The 21,780-nt window shown below is 40.1% G+C and overlaps 1 long non-coding RNA gene across 1 annotated transcript; it reads right to left on the reverse strand.

Annotated features, from left to right (window-relative positions):
• Window positions 1–1,660: 1,660 nt before the first annotated feature.
• On the reverse strand, window positions 1,661–10,809 carry LOC125912375 (uncharacterized). The gene is made up of 3 exons (XR_007454689.1): window positions 10,406–10,809; window positions 4,049–4,155; window positions 1,661–1,901 (listed from the first exon to the last, which is right to left on the reverse strand). It is a non-coding gene; the product is annotated as an uncharacterized LOC125912375 (long non-coding RNA).
• Window positions 10,810–21,780: the final 10,971 nt, after the last annotated feature.

Here is a 21,780-nt window from a genome sequence, read left to right on the forward strand (position 1 = left end):
ATGATGGAAAATTACTCTCAGGCAAGCAGTGAAAAAGAGAGGGGCAAAGTGACAGGAAGAGAAAACAGAGACCGAACATAAAAGTAAATTACAAAGGGTCTGCACAAAGCGAATGGAAGAATGAAACCATCAATCAATGAAGTTTTTCAATGTAGATGGTCAATTCAAATCATTCTGGTAGGGGAAAAAAAAAAAGGCAGGCAGGCTGGCAGGCAGACAGTCAAAAACTATCCAATACCTGGTCCCTCCTAATGTCATTTTCTTCCTAAATTATTTCTCAATTTATCCTGGATTTAATACATACTTACTGTGTCCTAACTATGTGCCGGCAGTAAATGAGACATATTCTCTCTCCATTTGCACAGACCCCAGAAACTCTAGGGTTTGGTCTGGACTCTAGCTTTTGCAGGTATACATGCAAAGAGGTTCAGAATTTTGTTCGACCGAAATTTCCAAAAATGATTTGTCACAAGATCTGTCAGACTGCAGGAACTGCATTTCTCGGTGGGCTCTGGGTGCTTCTCTCCCTAACAAATATGAAGGTCTAGGTTGCTGGGGACACGGGGAATATGGCTTCTGGTTCCCCGGCTCCTCCCGCAGCATGGCCAAGATGGCTGCTGGGCAAGACCTCACTGGGCTCCCTTAAGCAGTGGAAGGGGGATCGTTGAGCCCACACATGTAGAAGACCTTCAGAGAGAGTGACAGGAGGAAAATAGAGAGGCTGGTAAAGGAGCAGCTGCAGTCTATGTGAAATGTGCTAAGGAAGGAAGCAGTGGTGAGAAAAGATGATAACTTTAGCTGTTTATTAAGAACACGCGTTCCTCTTTGTCATTTCCTGGAAGAACTGATAAAAGGTTTGAAAGATGTACGGTTACTTTTGGTTTTCTAGGTTGTGTTTCTATGCCTGAGACAACATATCCAGATTGGAGCACATGGGGTTCCAGAATTTATTTGGATTACCTCTGACCTTAAGCATGTCACTTACCTCCCTTAGAAAAAAGGGAGGTAACCTGTTGAAATAGATGAGATGACACACAAAAACTCTGAAAAGTGATCATTTAATCTGCAGATCGTGAGGGGAACTGGAGGCTGAGATCACCGCTCACATAGGTAGTTCTTTGGCAAGGCTGATACATTCGGCTCATTGGCCAGCCTCCATTTGGATTGCCTGGTGCCCATGCTGTATAGGGCATTAAACAGGTTTCATACTACACTGGCCTCAGATGATTCTTGCATATAGTCACCTGAATAAGGTGACCTTTTCAGGTAACTTTATCCAACCCTAGAGTCAAGCATTGTGGTGAGAAAACCATCTAAGAACCTTTTACGTAATCATCACAGTGAGACGGATTTCTGGCAGGGAGTGCTACATCTAACACAATGGCAATATTGATTCGTGTGGTTACCATCTCTGGAAGTCACTGGGACTTGATGTGTAAGGCAAGAGAACCCACAGAACAGGCATTTGTTTGGAATAATTAGATGAAGTTATGTCTGGAGCTGGGGACGTGGTCTCCAGTGAGTGGTATCCTAAATCCTGTACTCTCACACCCCAGTGGTAGAGAATGGGGTCACTGTACTGAAGTGGAACCCATTGTATGACACCTGAGGTATGCTTGACAGGCCAATAGACAGAGCTGAACCGAAAGTTAGAACGTGCCCTCAGCAATCAAAATGTCCTGAGCAAGGATTGCCGACAAGCTAAGCAACACTGTGAATTTTAGCCTTTCTCCCAAAAGAGCAATAGGATTTTTCATTCCTGTTCCCAGGTCACTGAGCGCAGAAAATTTACCTGCCAGGGCTCTCCCCCAACTTGCCTCTGTGTCTGTGCTCTCCATGTGTGCTTTGTGAAGAAACTGCTTAGGTCACTCGTGAGTCACATGAACGCAGCTGAATAGCCACTGTAGAGAAAGAGATGGGTTTTACCCTCAAATGAGGACATCTTGCTTTCAGGCTGACATTAAACTTCAAATTGTCCAGGGGCACCTGGGTGGCTCAGTCTTGGTTTTGGCCCATGTCACGATCCCAGTGTCATGGGATCAAGCCCCGCATTGGGCTCTGTGCTGGGCGTGGAGCCTGCTTGAGATTCTGCCTCTCCCTCTCTCTCTGTCCCTCCCCTGCTCTCACAGTCTCATGCTTTCTCTCTCTCTCTCTCTCTCTCACTCTCTCTCTCTCTCTCTCTCAGAAAAACTTCAAATTGTCCAGAGAGGCTTGTAGGCAAGTGCTACCAGATCCTCTCCACTGGCACCTTAAGCGGCCAGGTGACAACTCCTCTAAGGCGCAGTTAATTCCTTCAAGCCCAGAATGAATTTGGCTGCATAAAGCAGAGAGATACAGTCCTTACAATAGAAACAAGCCTTTCATATATCCCACCATTCTGATTCCCAACCAAGTCAAGGGTTTTTTGAAACAAATCTCTCTCAGAATGTCCAAGACAGGCTGGTGTTTCAGCCACCTGCTTACAGAAGCACAACAACCAACAACATGCAGGAACAAAAATCTCTGGGGAATGATCTCTTAGAAATAGGGTTTTGGACACTATCTCTAATTGTCAAAAATCTGAACAATCAGATTGGCTTAATAAATGGCCAGAAAGTATCTGCCAGATTCAATTATTCATTTATCCAGTTCATTCATTTATTCAACAAATATCTATAAAGCCAGACATTCACTAAGTGCTTCGAATGCACCATTGAACAGAATAACCAACAAACATGGTAACAGTAAGCACCCTAAACATTAATTTTATAATATGGTAAAAGTCTTAAGTACTGTGCAAGAAAACAGAGCGTAGAGTGATACAAGATAATGTGATTGGGAGGGCAGGCTGCAATATTAAATCAGAATAAACAGGGAAGGTTAAATCAGGGATAGGAAAGAAGGTGAGATTGCATCTAAGCAACATCTCTCTTCCAAAATTTGTGGAAAGTGGCTGTTTCTCCAGCCTCTATCCATTCTTCTCTCAGTAATCTCCGCAAGTTTTACATTGATATCCATACCTCTGCCATGCAGCCCTTATGACCCAGGAATGGAACACGTGTCTCTTGCCCAAGGACAGTCAACATAACCCTCTGTCCTGCCCAGTTATTGACTCAAGGGCGTGCCTTTGACACCATCAGAATTATAGATCTAAAGAAGCTATTTCATAGGGGATCCTAAAAAGGATGTCCTCATTTTCTGGCTCTTGTATGGCAGGCTGGTGTAATCTGAGTAACTGCATCAGGCATTTTGTCACAGTGAAGCAGCCAGCCCGAGGACTGTATTGGCACTTGGAGGACCAGACCCAGAGCCCAGATCAAATCATGCCTCTGGACGCTTTGGTAATGCAAGCCAACAAATCCACTTTCCTATACAGAACAATTGACGTTAAGTTTTTTGTTACTTGCAACCCAAAGCATCTTAGCTAATAAACCAAACAAAAGGCTACTATGGACAGGAGACCCACCTCATGGTGAACATATGTGAAATGTCTTATTCCAACAATCGTATCCTAAATGTAAACTCTCTTTATTAAAGTCACAACTTATAGACAGAAATCAACATTTTTGGGGGGAGTCACAGAGAAACGACTTCTTAAATCAGTAAAAGAGATATTTCCAGAAAACTAAAAATAGAATATATTGAATTAGAAATGAAAGGTGCAGATGTTAAGGCAGGCTCCAGAGGATCAATTCTAAGGTAATTTAGGGGAAGGAAATGACAGATGCTCTCAACCTCCAGCATAGTAAATTGTTTCTTGATTCCCTCTTAATGAAAATATTGCACATTCTCGTTTCTTCTCTGCAATATAGTCGATGGATTTTTTTTGCCCTCTTTTTTTTTTTTGCTTTTACTTTTTGCATAGACTTGGTATTTTTGTTTTTAATAAAAGTGGAGGTGTTCCTGAGAATTTCTATTGCAACAGCAGGGCTTGAACTTCAGGACAGCTGAAAGGAAGAGTGTGTGCTGTTTCCATGGAAACCGTAGCAGTATAATGTCAGGTACTAAGAGACATCAAGAATGAAGGGATAAAATCCCTGCATCATTTTAATAAACACGTCCTACTTACCATTATTAAACACAGTCTGCATACATGTGCTCTATCTCTTAATAGCCACTCTTCATAAATTTCTTCTGACCACAGCTAACCTTTCTAAGTTGGTCTTGATTATGCTGCTAAGTAAATAAAGATGAAAAGAATGCCCTTCATTAGAGTATTATAAATGCTTTGTTATTCTGAAAACTCATTAGACATATATGTTTTAATTAGAAAATAGTACTACGGGGACTCAATAATAAGGGTTAACGTAAACCCACAAAGACAAACAGGTAAATTAAACAGGGCTTACATTTTGTCCTTAGTTCTTCATCTTATATTACAGACCCCATTCTGGGTTATTTGCAGTTGAAAAAAATAGTCATCGTCAAAACAGTTCTTACCCCAGCCCCCTCTCTTACTGATGCCTCTCCCCTCAAGTTGATGCTCCTAAAGTACCGTGTCTGGCAGTCTGAACACTAAGTCCAAGCCCCTGTCTCCGGGGCAGCAAGGGATGCAGCCAAATGCTTAGTGGCCCCGCCTTGGGGAGATTAGTGAGCCGCTCGCTCTCCAGAGGCAGCCTGGAGAAGTAAATGTCTGCAAAAGCTTCTCACAGCTTCCTGGTCTTTGCTCACCTCATCTTTCCCCAGAACCAGGAGCCAGTTCTCAATCTTTTCCTCAAGGTCTGGCCTCCACACATCCATTAGCAATCAAGAAGGAAGGAGAGAAGGGAGGAAGGAAGCAAGGAAGGAAAGGGAAGAGGGAAAGGGGGATGGGGTGCTGGATGGCACCATAAATCAACTTGAGGGAGGAAAGATCGAGGGGTTCTTCATTCCATCAAAGACCAGTGTACGGACCCTGGTTGGGGGGAATGATTTGTGTATGGTACTATACAAAACCCCTTTATTTTTATCCCAAATTCAGTGAAGGGAAATTGTGCCAAAGTTCAGATAAAATGAAATAATACTCCATTAAGGCCAGTGAATAGAACTCAGTAAGCAATGACTGTCTGTACTGTGGCCTAAGAAATGATAAACACTAAAGGGAAAATGAGCCTTTTCTCCCTTCAGGAGGTAATCATCAGAATCAAAAGTAGTAAACCCCTGGTAGTCAGGGACTTCACAAAGCCACAGGGGATTCACAGCCACAGCCAGAGGCTAAGGGCCTTGTGATAGCTGGCAAGCCACAGAATGAGGGGCTGGTGTGCCAGAGGGGAGCAGTGAAGAGAGGAAGTAGCAAATATAACAATAATGGTCACCCAGTCCTCATAAGAACTCCCCAGGGACACATGGAGCTGAGGTCCAGCAAGTCCCTGGTGAAGGAATATGATTCAGAGCCTAAGATCTGGATCCCCTTTGCTTAAGTGTATCCTTCCTGTTGGGTTCTGCTATAACCCAGGAAAAAAACACCACCAACAACAACAAAAGACAAAAATGAAAACAAAAAACAGTAGGGCCATCCCTAAATTATCACCAAATCCAAAGGAACCAAAGGAGTGAGACACTCCTGCCCCCAGGAGGTCACAGTCGAGATGCCAGCAGGAGAATTTCTTGTTGGATCCAGTCACCTTCACACACCCTCCACTGCCCCACCACTCATTTGAAACCAAATTACTCCAGGTTTTAGGTTTGTATGTGGCATAAATACCCAAACAACAGACTTAGCTACAGATAAAATCCCTAAAGATGATCTGAAATCTTATGAAATAACCTTACAACCTTTTAAAGAGACGATGAGCCTACATTTCATGCCATCATCTGATTCTGTATAAAATGTTCATATGCAATATTAAATACCCTTTTGATTTTATCAGTTTAGTGGCTCTGGAATCATGATGCCAAGAAAGCCAATCAATTTGGACATCAATAATCTTGCCCTTTGATCTTCAATAATATCTGACAGTTTGGAATATACAGACCTTCAGATGATTTCCCTCTCTACCCCACATGAAGATTCTCCTACAAAGGAAAAAAAATGACAATAGCAAAAGTGATTACCATTTCTTGAGAAACGAGGATGAGAAAAGATAGTATTCCAGAAGACATTGAGCCAGCTAGTTAACTGTAATAACAGATTTTTAAAATGTCAAGACTTCATTAGAGTTGAATATCTCAGTGGGTGTTTTTTTAAAAATGTTCATTTATTTTTGAGAGAGAGAGTGTGGGGGGAGGGGCAGAGAGAGAGAATCCCAAGCAGGCTCCTTGCTGTCAGTGCAGCACGAATGTGGGACTCGAACTCATGAACTGTGTGATCATGGCCTGAGCCAAAATCAAGAGTCGGACGCTTAACCGACTGAGCCACCCAGCACCCCATGGTGGGTGCTTTTGACTTACCATCTTCCTAAATCTGACCTGCCTCATCATGGTCTTACTATCTCAAGGAAGATTCTATGGGGAAAAAAGGATCCAATCTCATTGACCACAACTGCAGAGAATCTTAAATAAATATTTTTAAGTGATGAAGGATGGGACAGGCTTCCTGATCCTCACTGAGTCTCAGAGAATGGGAAGAGTAGGAGGAAATACAGTTGGTATCTATAGCTAATTCACACAGTTCAGTCTTGAAGATAATTTAGAGAACATCTAGTCCAGGTGTGGCCAATTCTTGTCTAGCATGTTCGATTTGGCCTCTGACATTTAAAATGAACTGACACCACTTTCATAGGCTTACTTGGGGCATGCACTATTGGTTTGCCAGAAACCTTTATGGTGTAGCTCTATCCACATTTTATCATCTGCACAGCCTTTGACATTATTCACTCAGCCGCAAGAAAACCTGAAAACCATGCTTCAGGACTATTCGAGAATTTGTTCAAGACCACAGCATGATAGAATTAACAAAGCATGTGTTTGTGGAACTAGGAGTGGAGACAGGTGAACACAGGAATCTCCCAAGCTCTTCCTCATCCACAGATAATGTGAGTCAACTAGAGCTGAGGCAGGGAAGTCGCAGCCAAAGGAAAAAGTATTTCTTTCCCTTCCTTTTCTCTATTGCTCAGGACTGAATCAGATCCCCCCACCCCCACCCCCACCTCCAGTTCATGTGTTGAAGTCCTACTCCCCTAATTTGATATATTTGGAGATGATTCTTTGAAAGGTAATTAGGTTTAGATGAGGTTGAAATAGATGTGGTGCCAGGAAATGGCATGCTGTTGTAAGAAACGCCAAGGCACATGCGGGCAGCTTCGGAACTGGGTAACGGCTTGCCAGAGATATGGACAATTAAGGGCAATTTTGGTGAGGTCTCAGCTGGAAATGTGGGACGTGTTATTGGAAACTGGAGGAAAGACGGTCTTTGTTATAAAGTGTATTCTACTGGTTTGCAGAGGGTAGAACTTGCAAGCAGTGAAATTGGATATTTAGCTTTGGAGATTTCTAAGCAGAGTGTTGAAGGAGCAACTTGGAGTCTCTTGACTGCTTAAAGCAAAATGTGAGAAGAGAGAAATGAAGAGGAAGTGAAGAAGGAAGTGTTAAGCAGAAAAGAACTTAAAGGTTTGGAAAATTCTCAGCCTGTCTATATAGCAAAAAGAAAAAAAAAGAAAGAAAGAATGCATGTTCAGAACATAACACCAACAGCCTGGCTCAATAAAAAGAAAATAGGATTATACCAGCAAAGACACTGCCATTTTGAACTAAGGGAGACAGCAGGACAGAAGGAAGGAAGGCCGCCAGACTTGCTGGATTTGACAAGACCGGCCCATAAAACTATTCAGCTGTGAATGTGCATTATTCCTTAAGGAAGGGAAGAAGGAACCCTGAAAGGGATTCAGACGTTGTAACATTGCTTCTCCCACCACGGTCCCAGGGACTAGGGCTGGTTCCTCCTGGGTTTCCAAAAGTAGGGGGCCTCTTCTGTTTCTGGGGCCAGAGTTCTCCCAATCCAGTCCCCCAAGGGTGGTACCTCACAAAGTTGAAGGGCAGGGAGGACTGAGATGTGGGAGTGAAGTTGCCTCCACAGTAGGCCCAGAAAATGAGACATCGAGCCAACGGGGATTATTCTCAAGCCATAAGATCCATTGGAATTTGTCTTGCTGGATCTTGGACTTGCTTGGGACCTGTCACCCCTTTCTTCTTTCCAACGTCTCCCTTTGGAACAGCAATATATATTTTCTGCTTATCCCACCGTTGTATTTTGGAAGCACACAACTTGTCTGATTTCACAGGCTCACAGCTGGAGAGGAATTCTGCCTCAGGATGAATCATACCACACGTCTCAGCCATATCTGTCTTAGATGATATTTACACGAGACAGTGGACTTTAGACTTTCAAGTTGATGCTGGATTAAGTTTCAACACTGGGGGCTGTTGGGAGGGAATGAATGTATTTTGTATGTGAGAAGGACAAGGATTTGGCGGCGGGGGGGGGGGGGGGGGGGGCAACCGCACAATGCTATGGACTGAATTGTTAGAAACTAACATAGCTACCATCCCACACCCAAGGCTTCCTGAGCCAACTCATACCCACATCCCAGAGCTTGTGTGAAACCGGGCCAGTCTGTCACATCAAGAGTGTAGCAGAAATTCTGTTGGTGACATTAGGGTTCTAATTTTTTCCAAAGGAGCATTTTCAATTGCAAATCTGTCCATTCACCTCTGAACCCTTGTTTCGTATTGAACTCAACGAAATTTCAGTGTAATAAGATCTTATTTTTAGCCATAATCATTATATTTATTTTTACAACTCAGCTTTTTTTCCCAACATAGGAAATATTCTGGATCATAGATCATCTTCTAGATTTCCAAACTAAAGATAAAAAAAATGAGTTAAAGGAAATTTTATCATAAGTACAACCTTAATGGAATTTGCACTTCTGACCTTTGAAATATGAATCCAAAATTTGACCTATCAGACTACACTATTATTTCGTATTCTCCATAGGCCTGTCTACACACTGAAATCGGTTCTCAGATTGCTCTTTCAGAGAGTTCTCCAAGGTCAACAAAACCTGAGATTACAAATAAAAAATTAATTTAAGAAATCAAATAACAAGTATCACTAGGGTCAGGACAGAGTCTTCCTTCAGTGGTCAGGTCCATACCCAGGGCAAATGGCAGGCAAAGCAGCCTTACTATACTAGTAATACAGTTGTGTGTGTCTTTGTGTGCGTGTTGGTGTGTGTTTGAAAGAAGAGAGAAGGAGAGAAAGAAAGAGCGGGGGCAGAGAAAGAAAAGACTGAAAGAGAGAGGGAAGATTTCAGTTTACCAGAAAATTGCACTATCAATACAGCACTCTTTATTTTTTTATTTTATTTTATTTTTGTTTGAGACAGAGAGAAAGAGAGCAGGGGATAGGGGGACAGACAGAGACAGAGAGAGACAGAGACAGAGAGAGAATCTCAAGCAGGCTTCACACTCACTCCCACGACCCTGGGACTATGACGTGAGCCAAAATCAGGAGTTGGACGCTCAACCGCCTGAGCCACCCAGGAGCCCCAGTAAGGCACTCTTTGGAATAAGATGACATTTGCAAGGTTGCAAGAGCAGAAAATATGGATATGTAATACTGGAGAACAGGATGCCACAGACTTTTATTTCTAGTTGGACAGTACAAATTTTGCAGTTTGGGGATGTGGCTGGGCTCTCTCACTTCAGTAATCTGCCTTCCTTCAAAAAGAACAAGTTAACCCTATTTTTATTGTTCTATATGATGTTTCTATCAGAAAAAAATTCCAAAATTAAAACGTAAATGAAGACCAGGTCAAGCAGAAAGAAACTCTTTAAGAAGGGGAAAAAAATCACCACTAACTGCATGACAGCCTTCACTAACAATGGCTCGCTCCCACTGCTGAGTGTTTGCTGGGTTCTCCTGTTCCCAAACCATAATCTAGCTCACTAGTGCTCATTTTCAGTTAGGAGTGTCTCCTCATTCTTTTTTTTTATGTTTTTTTAATGTTTTATTCATTTTTGAGACAGAGAGAGACAGAGTGTGAGCAGGGGAGGGGCAGAGAGAGAGCGAGACACAGAATCCAAGCAGGCTCTGGGCTCTGAGCTGTCAGCACAGAGCCCAACGCGGAGCTCAAACTCACAAACCGTGAGATCATGACCTGAGCCGAAGTCGGACGCTCAGCCGACTGAGCCACCCAGGCGCTCCTGTCCTCATTCTTATGTATTATTATTCGTGAAAACTAAAATGATAAGTGAAGCTTATGCTTCTCAAATCAGTTTAGGGCTTCACTTATAAACGTGTTCAAATAGGTGAATTAACCCATAAAAACCAGTTTGGTTTTTTGTGGGTTGTTTTGTTTTGTTTTGTTTAAATAAATACATCACTAAAGATCTTCATTCAGTACATAATTGAAGCCCAAATGTGAAATTATTTTTATGACGGTTTTCTATAATGATGGGTCACAGATAGAAAAAAATAAAAAATTAAATTAAATTAAAAACCTACAAATGAGGTGTAGGTGCAGAGAGAAATGATGAACGGGGTCTCCTTGGATCACCTCCAGACACAGGGCCACAGCAGGGACAGCAGGTCACTAACGCTGGTCAGGATCTCCAGCTGACCTCAATGGCTGAAATAAGTTGAATGTCAGCCTACCTTGTGGGAAACATCAGAGAGAAGACATATTTGTTATTAGGGTTTACAGTTTGGTATTGAAGATTTACAGTATCTTGAATCATATGCCAATTTCACTTCCAGTACTTTGACTCAGCATCACATTCTTACCATCCCTGTCTTTCAAAGGTTCAACATTATGCTATTGGTTCTAGTATCACTCAGTTCTTTACTTATATTTTCCTTGTAATTCTAAAGTGGTGATATTTTGAAGATTTAGGGAATAGATAGCACGGTGGCTTTGAGATCAATCACATCAGGCTCTGGGTCCTAGCTCTGCCGTCTACTAGTGATGTGGCCTCAAGGCTAATATTTCCCTCTATAAGTTTCAGTTCACTTACCTGAAAAGATGATGGGTAATAAAAGCCATTGTTATGAGGTTTCAATCCATAACAAAGTGGGAATATGCCAGCAATCTCTCCTCCGAAGGTGGCTGTTTTTCTGCCAGCTCTTTCGATGTTGGTGTTACTCAAGCTTCAGTGTCAGACCTTCTCTTCTTCCTCTGTGTTGACTCCTGATGGGGATGGTGATTACAATGCACTTTATTTTTTTCACCCACTGTCCCTTCAACTTTCCTCTGTGTCACTAGTTCTTTCCCTGCCATTGGTTGACTTTCCAGTTATTCTCTTGTTACTCTTAGCCAACAAAAAGTCCCAAAGTTAATGAAATAGAAAAACTCAGCCATATTGGTAATTAACTTGTCTCATATTGTCTGCTATTGGATGCTTTAAGCTCAGTTTGGACTTTGGGTTTTTCACCTCTCTTCCCTGAGAGTGCAGTCTGAAAGCAAAAAGAAGCCGTGGTCAGCCTCTTCTCTCTTCCTTCAGGTGGTCCTTCTACTTCTCCATTATGTTGCTACCAGGTCCACAGAGAAGCATGCGGAAAGCAGGAGAGCTCCAAACTGGCTGGCATTGTGTGTTGGCATGTAGTGACAGGCTCTCTGTGTAAAGTTTAGTCAGGGGCACCTGGGTGGCTCAGTTGGTTAAGCGTCCAACTCTTGGTTTTAGCTGAAGTCACGATCTCAAGGTTCATGAGATCAAACCCTGCATCAGGCTCTGTGCTGAGCATGGAGACTGCTTGGAATTCTCTCTCTCCCTCTCTCTCTACCCCTCCCCTGCTCATGCTCTCTCTCTCTCAAAATAATAAATAAATAAACATTCAAGTTTAGTTTAGGCAGATGTTTACAGATCCCAACAGACAGCCAGAACCCAACATATCCCAAACCAATCTCATTGCCTTGTCCCCACCAGATGCTCCTTTTAACAGTTGTGGGTTTTTTTTTGTCTGTTTTGTTTTCTTCTTTTGCCTTGTGCCACCAACCATCAGTTGAGTAATCCGATAAATCTAGAGTCATTCATGTCTTCTCTCTGTACCTCATCTCATACCAAATTAGTCACCACTTTTTCTGTTTAGTGTATTTACTGACAGCCTCTCCAATGTATTTCCTCTTCAGCAGCCTCACCACCACTGTCCTGTTTAGGATCTGGGCATCTCTTCTCTGGGTTATCCTCATGGAGTCACAGCTGGTCATCCATCACTTACCAGACATCACAACGATGGCATCTTTTTATTTTGCTTTAATGTCTTTCTTGTTATAAAATGATCTTCATAATGTTATGCTGATCCTGCCATGCTCCTGCTCAAAATCCTGCCATAACTCTCTCTTGCCAAAAGGACCATCCAGATTCATTTATCTGCCTTTTAAGACTCTTTAGTTCACACTCCTACCTACTTTCCCACTTATTTTACCTCATTGTAGCCTGATTCTCAAGAAGCCTCTGATAAACCACATTTCCCCAACCTTGGAAGATTGTTCTCACTTCTGTGTCTTTGTATATGCTGTTCCTGTTGCCTAGGTTACACTTCCCTTGCTTCTACACTTGGAAAATTCATATCATCTCCTCCAAAAAGATACAGCTCACTTCCTCACCAAGCCATGTTAGTTTGTGGCTGTTCTTTGCCCCTACTGCACTTTCTTCCTAATTCTCTGATAGAAACTAGTTAATTTCTGTTGATACCTTTCTCCTCCATTAGACGGTGGGGTTCTTGATTTGGGGAACAACAAAAAAAATCAAGAAAACTTGATAAATTAGTGAATATACCTATGAGCTGAACAGTTGGAAATTAACAAAGCAGAAAGAATGCATAAGGTGAGGAGGCTGGATTTTTAAATATGAATTTTCTCTTAAGATAAACAGAATAAGACTTTGTTCAATCATGAGCTATTTTTTGCAGAAAGGACTTTCTGTTCTCAATTCCTAATCAAAATGTCTTTTTTTTACATACTTCTATGTATGATCCTTGGGCTGGAGAATGGAGTGTTCTGTATAGAACACTATATATCTTTCTGCTAACTTGGGGGGAAAGGGAAGGAAGAATTGTACATATCGATATGCAATTATGCTGTGATGCTGCAGTGTAAGATGTTGGAGGGCAGAAATCGTACTTTATTCATGCTGCACCCCACACAAAGCTCTTGGTTCACTGGAGATGCCTGATATTTTAAGTACAAGCAAATCATTTGTCCCCCCAAATAAACTCATACATGCTACACCCATTTTCAAACTTAGAGTTCAAGGACATGGATCAGATAAATCTAAGAGTTAAAAAAAAAACTTTCTGAAAGAAATGGGTCTTAAGGTGAACAGTGAAACTACATTCACTGGGTGCACGAATCAGAATAGGTTGGCTGTGGCGCTCTCTGTCTCCTGAAGTTTTCTTCCAAGAGAGCATGTAGGGGAGTGTGGAGGAGGATGAGAAGGTTGGGAATGGTGGGGAGGTGGGCAGGCTCATTTTTGCCATGGAATATACAAAGCAGGAAGTAAAATGGATGCCCCTCTGAGTACCAGAATTTCTGGACCACAGAGACTGTCCCCCAACATTATGATATTCCTATCCTTTGGATTTACCCATCTTGTTTTGTAGAATCATATTTCCCACCAAACTCCTAACTCCATGCACACTAAATCCTTTAGCAATGTGGTACTCAAGAGGTTAACATGATGGGCAAAGTGGCCTTCATTCCTCCCAGGAGGGCATCTTGGCTTTGCTCAGCTAATGTTCTACATTCTGCTAATGTGAATGACAACTGCGGAATTTCCGATGCCCAGAAAGGAAAAGAATATCATCAAACATTCCAGCATCTCCCAATTCTCCCTCCTACCTCACTGAGCCTAACGCTGTATAAATGGCCTCATTTTTAACAGAAGTATGACAAACACAACAATAGCATCATTTTACAGCAGCACTAAAGCACATTTTTAAAATGCATTCCATTTCAAAGCTGCTCTAATCTAAGCCTTTTGGAGTCGTTATTCTCGTTTTCTTCAGAAGCAGCCTGTGTTTCTGAACGCCACCAGGAGAGCTGAGGAATGTGGATAGCATCTGCCAGGGACGAGGGGCTGCCTCCCAAGTCTTTAGTGATTCACAGGTTGTAAATGCACTCACTTGATTGTGTGGCTGTACATTTACACCAGGAGTTTATAAATGGGCATTTGCAACTTACAAATGGCTAGCGGTTAATATCACTCCCTAATACAGTCACAAATGCCAACATCAGATTCTCTACCATATCAGTGTTGATAGGTATAATTCAGATTTTTTTTCTTAGTGCTTCCTTTTATCTAGGAGGTACGAAGTAAACATCGTTTTGCTTACTTTTACTTTTCTCAAAATCAATCTTAAATAAATCCTTCAGTTACAAATGTGTATTTTCAGACTATTTTGAATTACCTTGAAACACTTCTCATCTAATGGACATATTTACTTTACAGAACATGCAGTTTGCTATCGATTTTGTATGCGATTTGGTCAAGCTGACAGCTACAAGCAAAATGCTACAGAGGAGTTGCTTATGGTTGTCCTTATGACCAAATATCTACTCTGTACAGCCTGAAGTATCATGAGGATTATAGCCCTAACTGCCAGTTTCTGTTTTTAAAATATCTCAGGGCAAAAGGACAAGCTGACCTAATCAGGAGGTCATTTGAATAGATTTTATAGTGCAAAGCACAGCTAATGCCTGGTTGACATTCCAACCCAGAAAATTTTTTTCATCTGTGATTAATGGACTTGACATCCATTTTCCCTTTGCTTTTGCTAACCATGTAGTCCAGGATTTATTGTTAAATACCACTGAGATCACAGGAATCTAAACTCTTATGGCTGTGAAAATATTGTGCCAGAGGCCACAGTTTCTCCAAAGAGTTTGTTTGGATCATACTAAGAAATATAAAATGTTTCATGGTCTTGGTCCATTGACTGTCACAATTTCTCCAGTGTAAGATACTTTTTTTTTTTAATGGAAAATGGATTGCATGAGTTAGTAAACCCATAGGTGGTGAGATTTTTAACTAACTTTTAAAAGGGTAGCAAAACAAAGAGGGAATGAAATGGAGGAAGAGGATATCCATCTGGTCCCATAAATGGTTGACCCTTCCATTTGCTCTGCTTGTACAAAACATTCCGGTAGTTGGAAATGAGAAGGGTAAGAATTGGAAAACCCAAAGCATCTTTCTCTCATTTCACTGATTTAAATGATTCAGAATTTTGCTTGCATAGACATGAGACATATCCTCCTAGTTAATCCACTATCAGGACATAACGTTAAACTCTTAAAGGATTCTCCTCTCCTTTCTAATCATTAAATAGTCTTCTGGTGCACAAACTAAGAGCATCTGCCATTCGTATCTCTGAAGAGGACACAAGGTACTGCCATCAAGCCTTCGTGGTTAAGCTATTAGGTGAGAAACCCTGGCCTACGTGACCTTGGGCAGGTTATTCAACCCAATCTCAGATTCCCCACATGTAAAACAGGAATAGTTATAATACTTCCTTCATAGGGTTATTGAAAATATTTTTAAAATTTTTTTAAGTTTATTCATGTTTGAGAGAGAGAGAGACAGAAAGAGTGTGAGCAGGGGAAGGGCAGAGAGACAGAGACACAGAATCCAAAGGAGGCTCCAGGCTTCGAGCTGTCAGGACAGAGCCCGACGTGGGGCTCGAACTCACTAACTGCGAGATCATGACCTGAGCTGAAGTCGGATGCTCAACCAACTGAACCACTGAGGCGCCCCGAAAATATTTTTAAAAAGCAATGCACAAAAGGTCTGAGCACCTGATTAAAAATAGAATCTCAACAAGTATTAGCTATTATTTTAATCAAGTAACTGAAATAGTTAATTGCTTTTAAAAAGTGAGTAACATATTTTTGTTCACAAGCCACATTAGACCTAAATTGGATTTACCAAATCTGTCCTTTAATACAAGCCACAAATGATCATGTGATGTGCATATAAAAACAAATTCCCAGTGAGTGGAGAAAAATGGCAACCCTCGTATCCTCGGTTCTTAGAGGATAATGACAATTTCAACATTTTTGCTCATTTGCTATACTTTATAAGTGGAGTAGATGTCCTGGGTGAAGCCTAAATACACGTTAATGGTGACAGCAAGGAAGAACAATGGACCAATACATGTAGCAGGGTTCAGGTGATTGTTTTATTATGAAAGGAAATCAACTGTTACTCAATTAAACCACCATGTGTGAGTTACAGGTGTCACTACATGAATGTGTTGACTGACTAGGGCTCTGCTGTGAAATGAAACATTTGAAATTTAAGCATACTTTTGGAACAATACACACATTTTCATTCACTTGTGAATTTTAATGCTTTTGTGAAAGCATAACATCTTACTTAGAGCATATAAATGATTGGTTTCAAAATGAGACCTGTAAACACAATGTGGGTTCATTAATTGTTCATTATTCCTGCCTGCTGCAAACATTAGCCCTGTGACTGGGCTCTGGCTGCCGCATACATAACACACACGCTGCATTTTAGTCCTTCTCTCTTCTGTCCTGGGCTAAGACAGTGCAGAATGAGCACCACTAGCGATTCCTAATGGAGGCTCTAATTCCTACGTAGAAGCAAACAGTCAGAAATTAAATCAATTCAGTCTAAAAACATACAGTGGCAATGCCATTTCACAAGGGATGCTGTTTAAACAGTTAACTCTGAGTGAACTCTTCCTGTTCTTTGATTGGGAAGCGTTTCAGCCCTTAATTACTGTGTTCTGTGAGTCTGTGACAGATCGTCCCTTTTTTACAGGCTTCTTGCCAGGATAAAGCAGGCTTTTTTTTTTTTTTTTAGAAGACTACACTTAATTAGAGCTAGAACAATTAACTCTTTGTGGACTTGATCTTGTTTCACCACGAAATTTTGATTCTGGCTGGAATCATCTTCTCCCGTTGTCTTTGCAGAAATTGTTTAAGTAAAAACAATTTGGAGCAAAAATTTACTATCTGTATCAGACGTAAAACTTTGAGTTTTTTTTTAACGTTTATTTATTTTTGAGACAGAGACAGACAGAGCATTTACAGGGGAGGGTCAGAGAGAGGAGGAGGCACAGAATCTGAAACAGGCTCCAAGCTCTGAGCTGTCACCACAGAGCCCAACGCGGGGCTCCAACTCACGGACAGTGAGATCATGACCTGAGCTGAAGTCGGACGCTTAACCGACTGAGCCATCCAGGAGCCCCAAAACTTTGAGACTTTTTTAAGTGTAGTAAACAAAATTATAGGGGCACCTGGGTGGCTCAGTCGGTTGAGCGTCTGACTTCGGCTCAGGTCATAATCTCACCTGAGTTTGTGAGTTCGAGCCCCGCATCGGGCTCTGTGCTGTCAGCTTGGAGCCTGGAGCCTGCTTCGTTTCTGTGCTTCTGTCTCTCTCTCTGCCCCTCCCCCACTTGTGCTCTGTCTCTCAAAAATAAATAAATGTATAAAAAAAGATTAAACAAAATTGTAAAACTTTTAAAAAGCAAATGGGAGCATTTCCACCACAGCAATAGAAAGAGAATGAAGGGCACGGTGGAACACAGGTTTTCTCTGATAGCTACGTGACCACAGGCAATTCATCTAGCCTCCCCAACTTTGTTTCTTCCTGTATACAAGGAGACTGGGAACACCTAACTCACAGGCTTACTCTGGCCATCCCAGCACACATCAGGTGCTCAATAATTGTGAGCCAATCTTTCCTGTCCTCTTCATCCTTGATCCTAAAATAGGACACTCTGCATTTTAATTTTTTGACTCTATCGTAGAACACAGCAGAACGACCGTCAATCTGACGAGCTTTCAAACCAGTAGCACCCCACCGCCATCCTGCTCCTCAGAGAGTGTCCTTTTGGGTGACGCTGTCTATTCATAGATCTAAGAAGAGATGACAGACTTGACTTAAAACAGGGAAGACTGGGATATGAAAGGTTATCCTGAATGATAGAGAATGATAGGAATGGCAGAGAAAAGGGATTCACTCTTCATTAGTGATACCCAAATAAAAATTGATCGCATTAGGTCCACCATAACAAAGAATAATTCACTCTGTAGTGTCTTTTAAGATAAAATATGAAGTTTCTTCCTAAAAGTAATTTAGAAAAAGGTGGGAAAAATTCATCTAGCTAAAGATGGCTCTATTGCTATTTCCCTTTAGTTTTTTTTAGAAAAATGACTTTATAGATTTTGTAAAAATGGTACATGTTCATTACATAAAAAGGAAAAATCAAGTGATAAGGTAAAGAATGATGAAAAAAAATTAAATCATCAAAAACATACCATCCCCAAATGGTAGCATCAGATTGACACACTTAAACTTCTTCCCCCTTCTGATCATTTTGTTTGTATGTTGTTCAGGTTTATAGCATTCACATTCCATTAAATGAAGTAGATTTCAAATTTTAGTTCTGTATTTCGATGGATTAAATGCTAATCACTAGTATTTTTTAATTATATTTTCATCATTTCAAAACTTAAATTTTTGGATTATGTCAAACCAGTTACATTTGGGTTATTTGTTTTGCAAATTCTGGATTCCTACAGTCCATGAACACAAAAATGTTTGTTCATTATGCTTCAAACAAAGGACAACTTGCTCATATGAAAATTTTGGGAGTACGCATTCCCCAAGAATGCAACATACTGTTTTCTAGCATTGATTATAAAGGGGAAAAAATCTAATATAAATCTGCTATTTCCTCCTTTGTACATGACTTGAATTTTGTCTTGATGCCAATGCCCAATTTATTATTTTCTTTAGCCTTCAGGTTCAATAACTTCACTAGGATATATACTAGTATTAATTACTCTAACAATGTCTTCCTAGTACATGGGACCAGTTGATCTGATTCAAATCTTTACATTAGAAAGAATTTAAAAAATTTTATTTCTGTACAGTTACTTCTGGAATCAGACATATGGCCAAGAGAATGTGAGGCCATGCACAAGGAGTGCCCAATATACCAAGCAAACACTAAGCAAAGAAAGCTACCATAGTGAAACTAATACCAGACACAGTAGATTTAAGGTAAGAAGGATTACTAAGTATAAAGAGGGACATTTGGTAATGTTAAAAAGGTCAAACCCCAAGGAAATAATATAATTCTATAATTGTACATACTTAATCATCTCAAAAAGCTAAAACTGACAGGATGACAAGAACTAGATAAATATGTTTTCATAGTAGATTTTAACACACCTCTTTCAATATCTGAATAAGTAGATGTTGAAATATTATAGAGACACAGACTATTTGAACAACATGATTAACAAGCTAGCCCTTTTTGACATATATAGAACACTGTTCATAATAACTATAAAATGCATATCTTTTGGATGTAAAATAAACATTCACCAATAATAAGTCAAGCCAATAAGTTTGGCTACAAAGCGTATCCCAACACATTTCAAAGAACTGAAATCAAAGAGAATCTATGCTCTGACTACAGTGGAATTAATTTAGAAATCAATAACAAAAGTGTCTAACTCTTGATTTTGGCTCAGGTCATCATCTCAAGGTTTGTGAGATAAAGCCCCATGTTGGGCTCCATGCTAACAGGACAGAGCCTGCTTGGGATTCTCCCTCTACCTCTCTCTGCCCTTCCGCCACTCACATGCACACTCTCTCTCTCCCTCAAAATACACTTAAAAAAAAAAATAAATCAATTAACAAATGATAACTAGAAATTTATCAAATACTTGAAAATTAACTGTTTTACTTCTAATTGATCCATGGGTGAAAGAAGTCAGTAAGGAAATTAGAAAAATTTTTAACTGAGTGAAACAAAAATATCAAAACTTGTGATTTGCAGCAGATGTGATTAGACGGAGATGTTTAGCATTAAAATTCATATATATTAGATAATAAGTAAAGACTAAAATACTAAGTGATTTAAGTAAACTTTAAAAAACAGCAAGTTAAATGCAGAAAAATTAGAATAAAGGAAATATTAAAGATAAGACAGAAATTTAAAAAATAGAAAATTCACATACAGCAGAGAAAATCGACAAAGCCAAAAGTTTATCCTCCTAAAAAGTTAAAATTAATAAATTCCTACCAAGACTTATCAAGACAAGAGAGAGAGAGAGAGAGAGGGAGAGAAGGCAAGCACTACCAAGTTAAAGAATGAAAAGGGGGCATCAGTACAGATCCTACAAACATTTAAAAAAGAAGATATTATGAACAACTTCATGCAAGTAAATTTGAAAATTTAGAAGAGATTTTCCTTGAATCAAAGCTGAAATAAGAAGAAAATAGAAAATATGAATCATCTTATATCTACCAACCATATAGAATCCTTTAATTAAAAAATCTTGCCAGAAAGAAAACTCCAGTCTCCTATGGCTTCATTGATTAGTTCCACCATTTAAGAAATACAGAACAGTGATCTTACACTTATTCTATGAGAGAATGAGAAAAGAGAGACCACATCTTAAAGTGATTTTAATTTTGCCAGGAAAACCTTGTTACCAAAACTTGATGAGGACATTGCAAGAAAAGAAAATTATGTGACTCTCTCTTAAAAACATAGGTAAGAAATACTAAACAAACCAAAGCACTCATATACATAATATATCAATAACCTCTACAAATCAACGACAGACCCAACAGAAATATAGGCAAAAGACTTCAACACATGATTTAATTTTCTACTTATGCTGTAACAAATTGACACAAAATTAGTGGATAAAAATAATACAATTTATTATCTTACAGTTATATAGTTTGGAAGTAAGAAACGGGTCTCACCATGCTAAAATAAAGGTGTTAGCAGGACTGCATTCTTTCTGAATGATCTAGGACAGAATCCATTTCCTTGCTTTTTCCAGCTTCTAAAGGGGGCCTGATTCTTGGGTCCATGGCCCCATTCCCACATCTTCAAAGCCAGTAACATTGAGGCCAGTCCTTCTTACAGTGCTATCTCCGGTTCTCTCTTTTGATTCCATCTTCCACTTTTAAGGGTTCTTGTGATTACACTGGGCTAATCTAGATGTTCCAGGGTAATCTTCCTGATTTAAGACCAGCTGATTAGCAAACTTCATTCTATCTGCAGCCTTAAGTCCCTCTTACCATGCAACCTATTTACAGGTTCCAGGAATTAGGATATAGACATATACACATACCCTAATTACAGGATATAGATCTTTAGGGAGACATTTTCTACCTACTACAAAACACATACAAAAAAGAACATAGAAATAGCCGACAGAAATGTGAAAAGGTGTTCAACTTCGTTAGTCATTCAGAAAACGGAGATTAAAGTCACGATAATATACCACTATACCCCTCAAGAATGGCTAATATTAAAAAGTCTGTAGAGATGTAGAACAATAGAAATTCTTGTATATTGCTGGTAAGATTTTTTTTTAATGTTGATTTAATTTTGAGAGAGAGAGGGAGACAGAGGATCCAAAGCAGGCTCTGTGCCAACAGCAGAGAGCTCAGTTCAGGGATCGAACCCACAAACGGCAAGATCATGTCCAGAGTGAAGTCAGACGCTTAAGGGACTGAGCCACCCAGGTGCCCCACTGGTGAAATTTTTTAAATTAATGCAACCACTTTGGAAAACTAGAACATAAAATATTAATACTCTAATACCCAGCAATTTTATTTCTATGTCTATGCTCTTGAGAAGTAAATACATATATGCAGCAAATGACATATAGATGCATATTCAAAGCAGCAGTAATTTTACTAGTCACCAACTAGAAACTACTAAAATGTCTACATATAGAGAAATAAGTTATAGTGTATTCACACAATAGACTGCTATTCAGCAGGAAACCTGAACAAACTTCTACTGCATAGAACAATATGGATGAATCCTACAAAATATGTTGAGTGAGTGAAATCAGAGACAAAAAGGTATATATT

This window comes from Panthera uncia (assembly GCF_023721935.1).
Source record: "Panthera uncia isolate 11264 chromosome C1 unlocalized genomic scaffold, Puncia_PCG_1.0 HiC_scaffold_4, whole genome shotgun sequence".
NCBI classification, from domain to species: Eukaryota; Metazoa; Chordata; class Mammalia; order Carnivora; family Felidae; genus Panthera; species Panthera uncia.